Source organism: Labrus mixtus, chromosome 12 (genome assembly GCF_963584025.1).
Source record: "Labrus mixtus chromosome 12, fLabMix1.1, whole genome shotgun sequence".
Lineage (NCBI taxonomy): Eukaryota > Metazoa > Chordata > Actinopteri > Labriformes > Labridae > Labrus > Labrus mixtus.
Window position 1 is genome coordinate 25099780 of NC_083623.1, and position 18283 is coordinate 25118062.

At 43.3% G+C, this 18283-nt stretch overlaps 1 protein-coding gene across 1 annotated transcript in view; it reads left to right on the top strand.

Moving 5' to 3' along the window:
* Positions 1-18283, top strand: part of LOC132984495 (heparan sulfate glucosamine 3-O-sulfotransferase 5) — a 76807-nt gene that overhangs the window by 45122 nt on the left and 13402 nt on the right. Inside the window, exon 2 of the mRNA XM_061051380.1 lies at positions 272-338. The gene's annotated coding sequence lies outside the window, so the exon portion shown is untranslated. The remainder of the gene's footprint in view (positions 1-271; positions 339-18283) is intronic.

Here is an 18283-nt window from a genome sequence, read left to right on the forward strand (position 1 = left end):
CAGTATTTCTCACTGAGGACGTGTTTTATTCTCGTCTGTGAGTTTATTTAACTCAGAAAGCTGTCTCTTAACTGAACTCCAGGTGCTGCTTCCTGTTTGTTATGCAAACTAGAAAATGAATGAGCTGAGTCTGAGTCAGTGGCTTTGTCAGACACTATGATGCTTTCAATTACAAGTAGGTATAGAGGCAGGACATTGTTCATTTCAGGTTCTTTGCACCACAGTTTGTTGGTGTTGTTGAGATTGATCTTTGCTTTATTCTGTGTTACAGATGCTGGATCTGAGTGTGTGTGCATAAAGAAGTAATCATCACCTCTGGCAGTCATGAGGAATAGAGGGTATGTATCTGCATCTCGTGTTCACACACACACACACACACACACTGACACATCCTTCACTGCTGCTGAACTCACTCTCACTGATATAAAACGTGTTTTACAGAGACGTTGACATGCTAACTTCTTGAGAAACTGAAGTGTGTAGAAATGCATATGTAAACATCATCAGCATGTTTTCACTCCTGTCTGCTCTGCGCCTGACAATCTGGTTACCTCTGTGGTGTCACTTTTACACTTGTGGAGCTTCTATGATGTAATAATATATGCAATGACGAGGCAGTTATTAAAATGATGAAAAACAAGCAACTTCTAGTTAGAATTTGAATATAAAAGCTTTTTGATTCATAGAGAGGCAACAATAACTGACAATATTATTTAACTGATGACTCATCCCCACCGGATATTCCACAGAACGCCACAGGAGGTCATTTCTGACTGTGTCCATCTAACTCTATGACTCCTTACTGACTTATTTACACTCAAAACTGGAAACTTCTCCGTTGTATAAAGTTTCATTCAACTGTGCAATCTGTCTGTAAAAACGGTCAACAACTTCACCCATGTGATCCATACTGATGCAGGCAGAAATCAATCTCCCTTAGTGGAACTGGTGAAGTGCTCCAGAAAAACACTGAAATCACAGAAACACCTGGATGTATATTTTAACATCCAGATGTTCTATTTTAAGTAGGACAGTGGATAGAGTCAGAAATCAGGGAGAGAGAGAGAAAGGGAGTGGGGAATGACATGCAGGAAAGGAGCCACAGGTTGTCCCAAACCCGGGTCCCCTGCATAACCACTATTGGCTCCCGGCGCCTCAACGTCCAGATTTTCAATCAGGTGATGAAAGGGTGATTGAAGTCAGCTCTGGTGTCATTAAAACAGAGATGTTTAAACTTAACAACGGTGTTCCAGGGTCTGTGTTTGTCGGATGATGTTTTACAAGGACATGAAAGAGTTTTGCAGTTTGCCTTGAGCTTTATTTTTATGCAGAATTCTTCAGTTTAAACCAGCTAATTGACAGATAATGCTATCAGAGCTAATTATTCAGCTGAGGAGCTACATCATATTTAAAGATAGAGTCAGTAAGATTGTCTTTATACTAAAGTAATGCAGCTCAGTGATCACTTCTGGGCCTCCATACATGTGTTGTGGTGACTGTGTCTGCAGAGACTCTGTCGTCAGGGGCTGCAGGGTCAAATCCCTCTGGCTGTGAAAGTCCTCATGTTTTGGTTTGTTTTGGTTGACTTGGGACGTTTCTGGGCGGGTAGCTGGAGTGTTTCCACCTAAAATAATCTGTGACGTCTAGTACAATTGGAGCAGACAATAAGTCTACCAAACATCCTTGCAGACATGAGGGAAGACGGTTGACACATTAAGCTGTCCTTGGTCATCTAGTCCCAGCTGAACACTATCAGGTCTGACTGACATCAGGAACAGAGAACAAACCAAATTATGTTTGTTCATTTAAATCTAAATTCCACCACAGGGACCAGTTTGAATGTTGTGTTTACAAGCTGTAACTCATGATTCATGAGTTGTGAATCTTAAAGGTAGCGTTACATTGCCTGTGACTCTACCTTTAAGATTCACAACTCATGAATCATCGTATTGTTCTGGTATCATCTCAGGCAGGTAAACAGAAGGTGATTGTACTCGCTGTCCCGACCTTGGCTTCTGACTTTGTCCTGTTTGCGTGTCCTGCTTAGGCGGCTGATGAGACTTCTCTCTCCTCCCTTTGTGCTGTTAGTTTAGCAGCAACCTCAGCTGGAGGGGGTGGAGTTGAGCGTAGGTAGGCAGAGCAGTAAATCCACAGCCGAGCACATCCATCACTGTGCCAACGTCTCGGCGCTCTCCCTCCCTCCCTCTCTCCCTCCAGCTTAGCCTAGCTCCGTCCCTCCTCATCCACGTTCTGAGGCACATGATTAATCCTACCTCTCATATCTCTTCTCATGTGTCAGCACCTTTGCTGCTTTATAGGCTCATACTGAAATGAAGTGACAATTCCGCTCTGAAATATCACCAAATTAAGACCGCTGGCATGTGTAAACAACACAAATATACACCCAAAACCATAAATCACACGGCTAACTCCCTTGTTCAAACTTTGTAGACCCTGTTAGATCCAAAGGTTGTTTCATGTGGTATATCTATGAGGGTTACTTACTATTTTGTGAAAAAAAATAAATAAATCTAAATGCGCCTGTGGTCGACCACATTCACTTTTAATTTCTGTCAATTTCAACCAAAATCTTAATAAGTGTATCTGGAGGAAATTGCCAACCCTGCCTTTAGATAATGTTTTAATTAATCACAAATGTTCATGTGTTTCAATGGGCAATACGTGGCCATCAAACAGGTCGGGGGGATTTGGCACCATGTAGTACCTGGAACGCTTTCTCTTATTGCATTCTGCGTACAGGATAGAAGTCCTTTATTCCTCCCGACCCCCACCTACAGCAGACTTAATCCCTTTTAAAACTACATTACCTGACTTTTAAGACTTTCATTCTGTCCCCAACACAAATAAACATGACTGCTTAGCTACTGGCTAACAGCACCTTAGATGGTTAGCTACTTCGATGTAAAGCTCCCAGATTCTGTTGACTGATTATATTTCATGCCCACATGCAGATGGTTCGCCAATTAAATTACAGCATCAAACAAACACCAAACATTTAGATTACTTCAGTATAGGCTGATATACTACTATACTATACTATCCATCCATTATCTATAGGCTACTGCTTTTTCCCACTCACTCAGGGTGGAGCCGATCCCAGGAAACGAAAAGGTGGGGTACACCCTGGACTGTTCCCCAGTCATTCACAGGGCTGACATAGAACCAGACACACTCACATTCACACCTACGGACAATTTAGAGTCACCAAGTAACCTAACGAGCATGTCTTTGGACTGTGGGAGGAAGCTGGAGAGAACCCAGGCATGCACAGGGAAAACATATAAACTCCACACAGCACCAAGCTGTCCAATGGAGATTAGAACCAGAGACCTTTACCTGTGAGACAACAGCGCTAACCACTGCACCATCATGTAGCCCTACTACTATACTGTGCTATGCTGTATACGCTAATATATATGTTGATGACGATTTCATTTCTGACACCATGACTGAACAAATGAAGCCTTTTAGTTTGAAGTTGCAAATAGTTTTGCAGGTTTTTAGAGGAAGTGAGGCACCATAATGGAACGGAGAGGAGGAAATATTTCTGTGTGTGTGTGTGTGTGTGTGTGTGTGTGTGTGTGTGTGTGTGTGTGTGTGTGTGTGTGTGTGTGTGTGTGTGTGTGTGTGTGTGTGTGTGTGTGTGGGGGGAGGAGACAGGCAGGGAGCGCTCTGAAAAACTGGCTCCTGCAGCTTCTAAGTCTGCCTCGCATGCATATGCATGAAGTGAAACGTTGTGAGCGGTTAGAACTGATTGAAAGGAAATATGACAAGCTTCAACGTACACGCGCGCGCATATGGGCTCGAGATAATTCACATATACACACACACACACACATTCACACAGCTCTGAAAGCAGCTGTTCCTCTTGTGTTTAAATTATCACCTGTCAGCACAAATTTAGTCTGCTTCTGAAGGGGCTGGAATTTAAATTTCAGATCTGCCATAGAAATCCCCCACCACTCCTCCTTCCGCTGTCATCCATCATAAGGTAACCGAAATGAAGGTCTAGCCATCAATTTTCCTCATATCCTTTAAGATCACAGGAATTTAGTCCAGTCTTACTCATGCAGCTCCGCACAGTAATGAGGGAGGTGTCGGAAAAAATGTCTAAAAACAGAATGGTGCTTTCAGCTTACTGTACTTTGACCAATCAATAGATATATAGACGGATACAGTAGGGATGTCTCTGTTGACCCAGTAGTTTCAATAAGTTAACTAAACCAATCCACTGCAGTGTTCACCACTTTAAAGAGACAATATGTAGGTATTTTGTTTTGGTGCACTTTGGTGCCCACTGGAGGTCATTTGTTGACCAACAGACGGTAATGAAGCCGGCAAACACGTTGTGAGAACGACAAAGTTCAGTATTATGATTGGATTTAGCAAAAATATGACTCTGCAAGCGCCTACAGCCCATTGTTTGCAAACTGTTAGCATGTGGAGTATGTGTATGTGTATTCAACTGTTACCATGACGACTATAGGCTGTAGCTAAATGGGTAGATTTGAGAGGGTTATTTATCACATGCTTAGTTGAGATAGGTTTGTAAGGTTGTAAGGTTCTAACCCATATAAAGCTGACGTGAAGATCGACGAGGAAAGAGATACATTTTTGGTGTTTTTTTAATTTATTTATTAACATGAGACATAACTTGGGTAAGACGACTTTCTGTTGCCGGTAAAGCTGTAAAAACCTGTCCTATATTTAAATGAGTCAACTCCTCGCTTGGCCACTCTTTCTTTTTCTCGTCTTAATTAATTCGTAACCATCCTCTTCCTCTTGGCCTCAGCCGTTGTATCAAACAGTACAGAAACTGGCTAACTGTCTGCTTTTTCTAACTGAAGGCTGTTGTGTGAAATAGTGTGCTGTAAAGCTATACACACTTCTCTTGACATGACCCCTCCTGCTGCCAAAGTTACATAGTGCAGAAAACATCTGAACGATGTGTGGACATGGGAGAGACCCCAGGTGAAAAAGTGACACATTGTTGCTTTAATCACATGTTAGAAAGGCTTTCTTATATCCCAGGAAGATATTGCATTAGCCTTCCCAATAGAAATCTCTGCTGCTCTAATACTCTGCTTATATTTTCTTTTTGTCTCATGAGAAATAAATCATCCTCTGAATCAGAGATCACTGATTTCCGACCTGATAGTCTTTATGTATTTCTGGGCCCATAGACTTCTCAGAGTGCATTCACACCTGAGCTGTGGTGTGAATGCTCAACATTTGACAGGCCTTGGTGCGCTCCACAAAGTGCAGCGTGAAAGCAAACCTAACTGAATGAAAAGTGTTGCAACTTCACCCCTTAATCGCACAGAGTCCACCAAACTTCATATTTGAAAGCGACCTCAGATATTCGTCCTTACAACCAAAGAAACCTGATTCAGGTCTAAGTGAGGTATCAACAGTTTTCATTATCAAGTAAATCATTATTCATTTCTGTTGAAGGGTGAGGTGGGAATATCAGACAAGGATTATAATTATGTTTTAATTTATTCTACAGAAAAGAAAATTACAATATCATTTACACAGAACTTGGATTGTAAGAGTTCATTGGTCCCTTTCCCTCAGCTGTTTGAGTATTTCTTATAAAAAAAGATGGAGCGTTCAGGAGCAGCCAGGTCATCGGTCTCTGGCCGTGTGGTGACTGAGGTTGGCATCTTTCTCCCAGCAGCCCCGGGGTTGAAAGCAGATCAATAGCAGCGTGTTCTCAGAGGAGTCATCATTTTAATCCTGGTTGTGACTCCGACTCCTGCAGCTCCTTACTCAAGACTCTGTCGACCATACAGGCCAGTGGCAACAACTCAAACGACATAATTACCTCTAATCTCACGCAAATGTTGCTTCATGTCAAACCTGGACTCCTTGGTGCTCCATCACCCCCCAGGCACCAACGAAAGCTGTCCTGTTACGGCTCAAAAGGCCGAACACGCTCTTCACAAACACCTCCAGACGCCCAGAGATTTAGACAATATCCTGTAGTTGCCTTTTTTTTATGGATCGACGCTGTTCCCTTTTAGCTTGCAGGGCAGAGCTCTGCCACGGTCTAATGAGGCAGAAGACAACCTGAGATCAATAACTGCTCCCAGCGCAGTACAATGAGAACAGCCCCAGCAGACGGCTGCCGTAATTAAAAGTATTTCAGCATGTATGATGGCTGGCTGCTTAAAGGTCGCAGAGCAGGAGAGTTGGGTTTGCAGAGTTTCTCTGAAATGTGGGTTCAGTCTGTTTTCTACTGTTGCCAGCTGTGAGCTGCTTTTAGTCTGCAGGGTGACGTGTGTCTGGCCCTGAGAGTCTCACAGCCTGATTTACTAAAGGTATGCATGTTTTAAAACATGTATGACCTTGATAACATCCGCGAACAAATGTGCCATCTAGTGCATGTGATCATGCGCGATGCGCCACGACATGCTGTCAGTGATGAAGCCTAAACATGCAGATTACTTTTAACTTATTGTAAGAAATGCTAGAGGCAGAATACATTATTGTTCTCTTGTGTTTCCAGTGTTTAGATAGGCCTTAGTGTGTGTGCCTGCTGTGCGTTACGTCATATGGCTCAACCATCTCCAGGTATGGTGGGGGGTCTCTGGAACACCTATTTTTGGGGTCACGAGCAGAAAAGTTTGGGAACTCTGGATTGACACTAACATACTGTTATAATCTAGCCTTCACAGTATGGTGGGGGTCAACTTTGACCATGGCCAGGTGTTTCCTCATAACAAGTGTTGTCTATTGCAGTGCTACTCAACTGGTGGGTCGGAATCCAAAAGTGGGTCTTGAATGTGTCCTTTAAAAAACAAATAATGTCAAAAAGTCTATAAAGTATGTTTTAAATCACATTAAAGAAATCTGATCGGTTGAAAGATATCAGAAGGATTTTTTAAGAGTTGGTGTTAGGTCCTGAGGCAAGACCAAGCTGCAACCTCTGTTCCTCTGCAGCTCGTCGAGCGTCCACTTGAGGATTGCTCCAGGAACTCCTGAAGTCACAAACACACCACAGGCAAAAAAGCTGTTTTTACAGCATAAATAAACATGTTTACTGCCTGGTACAAAAAGCGAAATAGGTCTGATTATTTATTGTCATCACATACTGTACAGGGGTGATTTTTTTTTTTTAAACGGCTCAGTTTAGATTTTGAAAATGATAGGCTACTTGTTATCCATCGATATGCACATAGCTGACATGATTGACAGGATGTAACGGTTTGTCAAGAGGCTTAAATCCCACCTCAGCTCCAGCTCTCAGCCTGTCGTTAGGTTGACTGAAAGTTAGGCTGAGACAGCATTTCCAATATGGCGGCTGCTGCCAATGAGCCTCCAGAGCCCCCTGCAGGAACAGACTGCTGACATCACTCAGGCTTCATCCATAAATATTTACAGTCTGTGGGCTAGACCAGTTGAGAAACACTGGTCGAGAGCGGCATTTGGAGGATTATACGTCTTTATCTGTGGTCTCACAGGTTATTAAAATGGGTTTTGATTAAAAAATCATTCAGTGTAGCCATATCACAAATCCAGACTACAAACCACACATGTCACCCAAGTAGACTTACACAATATTCCTCTTTGTGACATCAAAATGATTTCTTATATTTGCTTTTACAACAAGCTGTTATTGTGCACATATTTCACCTCCTGGTGTTCACCTCAAAATGTGAAATAAACGGCACAAAAATGGAGATGAAGGCGGCACAAAAGCAATATCCAGAGCTGCCCCGAGGCTTTGTGGCTCTTTATTGTTGCAAATGTCTGCAGGTCAGCTCAGAGAAGCTGCGCCATAATTGAAGTTGATATTAAAAGACGGGAGCGATGCGTGAGTCATGAGAGGAGGGTCATCTCAGCTGAACGACACGGCTTTATAACCGCAGTCACCTTCCCTGTATGTTTGACAAACAGCTGCCACCGGGCAACAAAACAGCAACATAAAGCAGCCGCCCTTCACAGCAGCCCTTGACTCCAGCGCTTTGCTGTAATGGCGTTGTCACCGCTTAAGATGTGCTCACAGGACAATAACCTGAAGGAGAGAGTAAAACGTGACACGAGATAAGCGTCACCTCGAGCTGTTTGTATACGCTACACGTGATAAAGGGGAACTGCTGCATTACTGAAACACCTGGCGGGCCCATCGTTCTTCAGGAACATGAAGTTTTTAGAGGCGCTCGTGTCGGGCTGAAGAACATAAAGCTTTTAATACAGAACTGGGTTGAACTACACAACAGGTGTGTCTGCCTTCTCAGTGGTTTGTATGTAAAGTTGCTGATGCTTTCATGCTGAGTAACGTCCCAGTATAGCCTCACACTCTGTGCGTTTCATCACCTGGAGCTCTGACTCAGTCTATTTCTAGGATCATTTGCTGTGAGTCAGGTGGAGCGGGTTCACTGTAATCTGTCATGTTGGGCTACTAATGTCAGCTTCATCCCCACAGGGTAAGAGTTTACATAATGTCTGTTAATGTCTGATCTTGTAGTCAGGTCACTTTATCATTTCATTCAGTAAATATATTGGAAACTACTGTCCGTCCAGATACTTGAGGGACACACTGACAAAATGACTATTACAGCTCTGGTATCGCTTTTGTTTCATGTTGGTACTCTGATTGAGGACTCAAGATTTGTGTGTTTTTTCTGAGAGTTACAGTGCTCACAAAAATGGCAAATTCTTTCTGTGTTTCTAAAGGATTTTATGTGTTATGTGTTATGCGTGAACACGAACAGTACATTTTTTTGCTTGGACTTCACCCAGAGTTTCTCCTGCCACACCCCTGGTATTTTTTCTGCAGCAAGTCCAAGTGAGCTGATGTGAGAACACAGCAGGATGTTTTGCGGACAATTCACCTCGAGCGAGTGGGAGGGGGTGGTGACACTTATATCCTGTGATCGGTGCATGATGCATAGAATGTCTGCAAGAGGCCGCTGCGATCTCCGTGCACGTAAACGGCTTCATTATGTTTTCTGTTCGTCTGTAGTAATCTGTTGAACTACACGTAGCATTGATAAAAAGGCAAATTTTCACATTGTAGTGTCTTATAGGGGGCTCTGTTGCTTCATCCGCTACTTCCACATCGTTTTTTTTTACGTCATGTCTTACCTCAGGAGACCCCCCCGCAGGCAGTCCTCCTGTAACTAACTAGATATTTTCAGGAGTGCATGTGTGAAAATGGCTTATGAGTTGTAGTTTTCTTTGTGATCCAGTTGTCTGCAGCTTCAACAGAAAATCTCTTTGTCACTTTCTCTTCATTTTTCTTCATTCTGAACAAAAGAAAAATGAGATTTTAGTATTCAGATCCAAAAAAATGGAGTGATGAGTTGTGATCTGTGTTTTTAGCCGAAGGAGGCATCTGTCTCTGTCTCCAGCCTGTGTATTTGAAGTGATACTTTAAAGAATTAAAAACAGTCTATATGTGGTTTAAACCGTGTTCATCAACATATCTCATCTATTATTCATGACTCACGGACCTGCTTCAGTCGTCACTGCAGCGAGGCCTCTTCATTTCTGTCTCCTTCTGCTCAGACAGCGGTGTGCACACACACACACACACACACACACACACACACACTGCAGTCCTGCCATGTGAAATTGTGGATTTCGCCTGGTTAATGCAGGCATATGAATTATTAATTGTAATAAGTGGAGCTTCCAGGCTCCGTGTTTTATTGCGTCCTCCTTCACTGCTCCGTGACATTACAGAAATGGCAAATGTGTCCGAGACAGACTGCGCCCATTAATAACGGAGCTGAGCTTTGTTTCCTCTGCGATTTCAGACCTCACTCTGCTTAAATCAGGCCTCTGTAGTCTGGCTCTGTGTGTGTGTGGATCCACAGCATTTTAATGGATTACCCTCCAGCCCCTCTATTATAATCTAATAAAGTGTTTATTTAAGGGCAACAGGGATGCTTTTAGGAGTAGAAAGGTTATTTGCTCCAAATAAAGAATGTTGTGTGTGGAGCTCGAGCCAGTGCAAATATGTGAACCTCTTAAAACCTTTAAAGGCAGCACTCTGTCTCCTCCAGCACAGATTTAATTGCAGCTCTTAAAGTCGCTGCATTATCTTTCTCTGAAGATAAAGCACGTTTCTTTAAAGATGGATTCTTCCCCTTGTTGGTTCGTTAGATAAATGCTTCCCTGTAAGAATTTATAATTAAGAGAGGAACCTACACGTCATGTTCCAGCTGGGATCAGAGCAAACTGGGATTTATTACCTTCTTCTCCCATGCGAGAGTCTCCTGAAGCTGATATGATTCTTAATTAAGGGAAGTAGAGCCGATTGTAAAAGACAGGACTAGAGCCGATAATATAGGCCGATATTAGCCTATCCAGTGACTATCAGTATCGGTTAATTTTATTGCAGATATGCGCTGATATTACTCGATTTATTCACAAGTCTAACAGCATTTCATTTCAGCTTCAATGTATTAGAACAAGCAGTTCTCTTTCACCAGCAGAGGGCGCTATATGGATAACAACCATAGACTGTCAACATTAATGGATGAAGCCTGAGTGACGTTACACATTTGTTCCTGCAGGGGGCTCCGGCAGCTCATCAGCAGCAGCCGCCATGTTGGAAATGCTGTCTCGGCCTAACTTTCAGTCAACCTAATCGTTTTCAAAATCAGTGTGTGTACAGTGTGTGCCAGTGATGACATACATATATGATTTTACTGATGCAAGATGAAAACTGTGTGATGGTCATGTAGACGGTGCAGCTGCACAACGAGCCCAGATGGATGAATATTTCATTCTGTCTTGAGTGGCATTCAGAGAAAAGCAAAGACAGAAGAAGACTTTCTATATTTGGTTGTAATATTAATAGAGAATCAGTGTCTGTGTCATTTTGAAGATTTACTGTATATAAGACAAAGGCTTCACAGGTTTCCTTTTTTACTTTATGATCCAGAATATATTGAAGGTTTGAATGATGACATGCAGGAGTAGATCCTGCGGGGAACGTTTGAGGGGAAATACATCAACATTGTCATACACCAAGACAAACACATTAACTGGATTAAAGACAGGGTTGGACATTTTCGAAAATTAACATTATTTTGAAAGTAGTATTCCCTCAGTGCTCCATCTAAAACCACGCTCCTCAAACATGCACAAGTGCTGTTGGTTCCAGAAGCGAACCTCGGCTCATGCTTTGAGTGTGGGCTCATGCACACATGGGGTAGAGAACGAGCAGGGAGACAGGGAGGCCTGATTGGTTCATCAGATTGGTACCTCGTGGCAGACATTGGTCAAAGTTTTTACAGGCTTACAACTGATACAGATGATGGATTGTCTTCCTTTTTCCGAGAACATGAATTATTAATTTCTATCAGGACCTAAAGACAATTTCAATCAAAATCTTAAAAAGTTAATCTACAGAAAATTACCAACCCTGCCTTTAACATTAACATTAACTGGATTAAATGGATTTGAGTTAGTATAGCGCTTTATGGTCTTCTGACTACTCAAAGCGAAGCAGCAGGACTTGGGGGCGACTAGGTGTTAAAGGAAGAATGTGCAACTTTTTGATCCAGTAGATGTCGCCTTAAAGCACATGAAACATAAACAAACTTCTGTTTGGTGACTCCTCCACTATTCTGAAGCCTCCGCTCTCCTTCAGCAACACACCTCCAACCCCTCTCCACACACGTTTGCAAGAAGGAGTTAGCAATTAGAACACACCGTGATTAAGCGCAAGCGGGGACAAAATTGCCCTTTACTCAAACTACAATCGCCTGTTGCCTGCATTGTTACGTAAGCAGGCTAATGTTAGCACACTTTGGTTAGCTCGTAGCTTCATATTGCACATAAATTGACACGGAATAAATGTAATCTAAACACACTTATTGGAAATCCAAATAAGCAGTGAGTATGTTCTTCTTATTTTCTCTAGTCCTTGACTAAAACTTTAGACTTTATATGCCGTTCTGTCCATGTTAACACAGCTCTGACAACAACACAGCCAGCGGGACTCGAGCTTCTCACTCATTGTAGACAGTCATGACTCAGAGACACATTTACACAGGACATACTTGATTTCTGATATATTTATGTGTAAAATGTCACACGTTCTTCCTTTAAGTGCCTTGCCCATGGACACATCGGACATGTGGCTGCAGTAGCTGGGGATCAAACATCTGACCTTCCGTTTAAGACACAGCCAGCTCTACCAACCGACAACCACAGCCGCCCAACAGTACGACCAATTTGAACAATGTGGCATCAGACTATCACGTGATGTTTATTTTGGCATCGACTCTTTCCTTGAAGCATGTCTCTTTGGACGTGTCAGGTCATGCTGAGCGATGCTCTGCTGACGCTCAGGAGGGAGAAACAGTGAAATGTGAAGAGGAAACGTGTCTAACCAAGCAGAGCTCCGGCTCTGAGTGGAAACACTCCGCTGGTTCCCTGAGCGGATGACGGGCAGCTCATTGCATCCTTCCTCCGCTCGTACTGCACAGAAGTGGGATCCTGTAGAGGCTTTGAAAAAGCTCTTTGACTACCTTTACATTTATACCACGACTGAAAGCATTCTTAGAAAGTGTACTTCCAAGAGTCACTTCATCTGTTGGGGACATCTTGAACAGACTGATGAACCGCTGCTTCTGGGGCCACACACAGCTGTCTCTGTCCCGCCTGTTTTTGCCTCTGGCTGTTTTAGCCCATAGCTCCTAACACCCTTCTCGTGTATTTACAGACATCTTTCCATTCAAAGGCTACTTTGTGATAAATCTTCTTCTCACTGATGCAGAGTGGAAAACCGGCAGGGTTCACTCACATCTTGACTTTGAGTTTCTTTCCACTGTCTGTCAAAGTCTGCATCCAGATGTGCTCCACCCTGTGTGAGTGACTTACAGCCAGCCAAAGGGAGGAAGATGTGAGTTAAACAAAAAGACGATGCTCCCCATGATCCTCCAATCAGCACTCAGCAGTGTCCACTCCACATCCAGAGAGTCCTATACACACAGCTCTGCATCAGCACGCCACTGACATTTGATAACTCAACTTTAAATCAGAGTATCTGTGACACAACTTATCAAAACTTTGGGCCTATGGTTGGACTGGTCTTCCATCAGAACTTATAAAATCTGTAGGCACGTAATCAATATTTAAAGATCTAAGAAAAGACGATTCAAAGGAAAACTCCCACAGACGGACACACTAGCTAAATCTTCTATTTCCTGTCAACTTGAGGTCCACAGGTATGTTTGCAATAGTTTCTTTCATGATAGAGGGGGGATATATGCCTGCTGTGACACACACGATGCATGTCAGTATGTTCAGGTAAAACCAGGAAGGAGGAAAGTCCTAGTTTCTGGGAATCGGCTGGTGGCTCTGCTCACACTGTGTGATTGTGTGCAGTCATACGACCAAAATATTGAACGTGTCATGAATTCATCCGACTGATCGGGAGCAGCTGTTCGAACAGTGATTGGCCGTCGTGCCTCACTGTACACTACATGACTGACATTGGGAAATTCAGAATTCACGAATTCAAAATGAGTCGTATTACTCAAAAGTCGGGTCTAAATCAGGCCGGAGGTCGTATAGTGTACATCGGGCTTTAGAAGCTGTGCTACTCTGACTGCTGGTGGGTCATGCTAACAGCTGTTCCCTCCACTTTTCTTATCCTGCTGGATGGTTATGAATAGAGAGAAAAATAGAGGGGGAAATGTTTGGTCTTGACAAGTCCCACCAGGTAAACTTCAGTCGTTTGCACAAAAGCTGTCTTTATAGAAAAATGGAAAACCCATTGGCAGAAAAGTAACCCGTGACCTTTTGTCTTTTACCCAACAGTTTAGATTTTATATCAGTCTCTCATCAAAAACCAATTTCTGCATTTGTGTGCAGATAACAATCCACCTATACTTGAGGTGCTTGTTGGATTGTTTGTTGTCCCAGTTTGTCGGACAATTGCAGATGAGTTCAGAGATAATTCAGATGTCAACACAACCTTGTTACTCCTACCAATGTCGGCTTCAACTGGAGTACCCCGTTCTGTGTTTATGCTTTTTAAAAGAACAGCTGATGCAAAATATCAGACAAACATTTTAAACTTGACCTGGCCGTGTGAAAGAGCCTTAATAACTGATCACAATGAACCCACAAAGAAGTTGTGATCCAGTTAGAGAGAGGAGCTGGTGAAAACAATGAACGGACTGCTGAAAAGACCCACAGCTGAAAAAAGGAATAGTTTCAGGTTATCTTCACACAGGTATGTTTGGGTAAGACGTTCCCAGCTGTCAGGCACATTACACCAGAGTACCCTGGTATTAATATAGATACAGGTCTATAGCAGAAAGGTCACTGATTTGATTTCTGCCACTGACAACATATCAGTCAACAGCTGCGCTGCTGTCACCCTGTCCTTGAGCAAGAAGTCACACTGCATCCTGTTCTCTCCCTGCACGTCTCTGTGGATCTGTCTCAGCTGAATGTGAACATAATTCAAAGAAAGGTGATCAGCCCGGCCAATCAGTGACTGACACGAGACGATGATGGGACCTGACAGACTGTGATAGAGATGGAATAGCTCTGACCTGGAAACTCGTGTAGCCAATATTAGTCTCAGGATCGACATCATGAGCTGATATATGGATGCAGCGTTTCTATCAGGCAGACAGAGGGGGCTTGAATACAAATATGAGATCTACCAGGGAGATGTGTCCAATCTCATCAGTATCTTTTTAACAAAGCTCGGGATCTAGTGTTAAGTTTTTAAACATTGTTTCGGGTGTTTACAATATACATGTTCAGCGCTGCAGTGTTCATTTTGTAAACAGAACTTCTGAACATACATAAAGCATAATTAAGTAGAATATTATGGAAATGCAGCACAGTTGGCCTAGTCATTGGTTGTGGAGGTTGCAGTTCTTCAGGACCAAGTGGTAACTTCCGCCATCGATGGGACTCTAAAGCCCCCTGCAGGAACATACAGGTGACGTCACTCAGGCTTCATCAATTTAAATGTACAGTCTGTTCAGGACGGGTGGCCCAGGTTTAAATCTGACCTGTGGCTCCTTCTCCGCATGTCGTGCCCCACTCTCTCTCTCTCCCATGATTTCTGACTTTATGTACTGTCCTGTCTCTTAATAAAGGCATATAAAGTAAAAATAAATCTAAGAATCACAATCGCAATCATCATTATATAGAAATGATTAGCTATATTCTCTCTGCTCAATGACGTATGAGTCTATATATTTTTTCTTTTTAAATAATTTGTTTCTTCTCTGCATGTTTTCTGTTTTTTTTTTGCTCCTGAAGCAAAAAAAGAAAGAAAAAAAACAGCCTTTTCCTTTACTCCAAAGAGATGAATTGTTTAGACTATAAGTGAAAGAGATTGTGAAAAATCCTAACAATCTTCAGCTCTTCTTCTGTCTCAGAACAAAAGCCGGATGCAATGCGGCCGGCTGTCGGAGCAGGTGGTCCGTCATGAGATCATTGGAGACGTCCACTCTCCCTCTGGTCTGACATCAGAGCGTTTCCAATGCATCGTCATTCCGATAGAGTTGTGAAACTAATTTTCATTTTCACGTTCAACTGAATCCATTAACCCTCCTGTGCTGAAATCAAATCGTCGTATTGATTCGACCGCTCTCCCATGAGGAGAAGACAATCTGAACGGTCTGATGAAGGGTTGATGAAACCCAGGAGCTGCTTGCCAACAGCCTGATGGAGAAATGATCTCGGGCGTGCAGCGATAGGCCTCTGCTGAGGGGAGGCGGATGAAATTTTAAACACCCTCAGCGGCGTCTTTATGCAAAGCAGAGCAGAGGGCCTGTCAGAGTGAATCACAGGGTGCTTGATGACTGGAAACACTTAAAAGGTTTTTTTTCTTTTTTTTGCATATAAGCGCTGCATGGTTAATTAGCTCCATGCATATGTTGCCTCCTGCTGCAGGGCTTACCCTGTACACCTGAGGCACACCTCTGCCTCCCCCCCCCCCACCCCCTCCACTTCTTCAGCAATCCCCCGGACGTTCACACAGGCTGTCAGACCCCCGCTAACATCCCTCCTGCGTCTGTGTCACTTATACAGATGAGCCCCGGCAAATGTGCACGCCCCGGCTCTCGTTATGCTTTTTTAGAAGGGTGTTGACATAAAAAAATCCTCTGTGAATCTTTGATCGGGGGGCTGCACAAAAGAAAGGATGGCCCAAGGTTACTGCATTTTCCAGCGGCACAAAGAGCGAGCTGATCAGAGGCTGAGCTGACGAGCGAGGAGGTGAACGGCGTGCGTCGGCTGTTCAGCAGGGAGATAACTCTGCAATCCCTGCAGTGTTTTCATGACTCAGAGTCTCCTCACTTACACATTACTCAGCGTTAACCTCTGCATGCCACCTTCCTCACTCTGCCCTCCCCCCCTTACCCCCAGGGCTTCTGCTAGTCCAGCCATGAAATGAGATGACAAGGTCTTTCCTGTGTGGACGCACGGGCTGCCCCTGTTACAGCCTTAAAGGGAGGATGCTGCTGCTGTGTGTGTATGTGTGTGTGTGTGTGTGTGTGTGTGTGCATGTGTGTTTGAGTATGCATAATTTTAGGATCAAATCTGGCCATCTTATTACTCTTTTATCTGTGTGAACAAAGAGAAAGCACCATGGATGTTGTGTATCTCCGGTTGGATCTTGGTTTCTGTTCGGCTGGTTGATCAGGTGTTCTGACTGTAACTGATCCTCCTGCAGATATTTAGAGATGAGAGAGGATTCATCACATTTCTGCTGCTGTGTTCCCTGATCAGTTTTAAAAGAATATTCTGAGATATTTTGGAAAATAATGCAAAACTTCGATTTCTGGCTCAAACTGACCTGGATGTGTTCATTATGGAGTCACAGCGTGGTTACCCTATAGCATAAAGCCGTAGAAAATAATATGCATAATAATAATAATAACTTTATTTATGTAGCACTTATCTAAACAAGGTTACAAAGTTCTTTACATGGATTAATAGTGCTGCACAAAATACACCAGGATAAACGATTGGTGAGTAATAATTGATTAATTGAATTAAAGCATGAATCATTAAAAAGGCCATCCTATAAAAATATGTTTTAAACAAGGATTTAAAAGCCTAATGTCTTCAGGTAGGGAGTTCCAGAGTTTAGGGGCTGTGATGGCAAATGCCGGTTCGCCCTTGGTTACCATCCTTTACCTATAGGAACAACTCATAAGGTGGTAACCATGTCTCTAGATGTCATATATATACCTACAAACAACTCTGAAGCTCACTCTTTAAAATCTTGGTAGTTAAGACCATACATTAAAATTAAAATGTACAGCACATGTGCTGGTTCATGCAGAAGGCGGGAGACGTGTGACGCAGCTGTAATCAGCTGACAGCAAGCTGATTGAATCATTGCTTCTAATCACACACACGCATACGCACACACACACACGCACACATACACACAAACACAGAGACACACACACACACACACACACACACACACACACACACACACACACACACACACACACACTGCTGCTGGCGAAGCTTTGCCTCCATAACACCCGCCTCCTTCTTTCTGCCGCAATCTCTCAGCTAGCTGCTCAGCTAACCCAGGCAGCATTTTGAGAGGAGAGCTAACAGCGCCAAGTTTGACTCTACTTCCATTTTGCAATAAATGGTTCAATCAGTTGTGATTCACTGACTCGACACTTTTTGAATTTAACCTCCTAAAACAATAAATAGCAGTTGATAAACAGTCACTAGCTTAGAGACTTTCTAAATGAGAGTAAAGGAGTTGCACATCCTTTGAATCATTCTGCTTTCAGTAGTAAAAGAAAACTGAAATGTGTGGGTGGTAACATTTCCAGTTTGAGTGCGTTCAGTTCTTCAGGAGGTCCATCAAAACATCCCACAGTGCCTGAACCACAGTGAGAAGTTTAATGATGAGAAGATCAGACGCCCTCCACATCTCTGGATGGAGATGTTTTCAGCTCACAGGCGGGTATTTGGTCGGATGCCTGTTCTTCTATCTTCTCCTGTCTGTTTGTGGAGAGGAGAGGGAGCGTCAGAGTGATAGAAGAAAACCACATGACGTTAAGCTACAGAGGCAAGCTGCTGCAGGGAATGCTGGGAATTGAGTGCAGACACGACCAGAGCCAGAAAGTCCCGCAACACCGCCTGAACCAACCTGTCTGTAAGTCTGCCTGTAGGTCCAGGACCAGATACCCAACAGGGCTGGGAGCTGGATGGTTGTCAGGACGTCGGGTCTCCTCTGGGGGGAGGGGGGGAGGAAGAGGGGGTGTTGGCTCAGCAGCTGTTAGGAGCT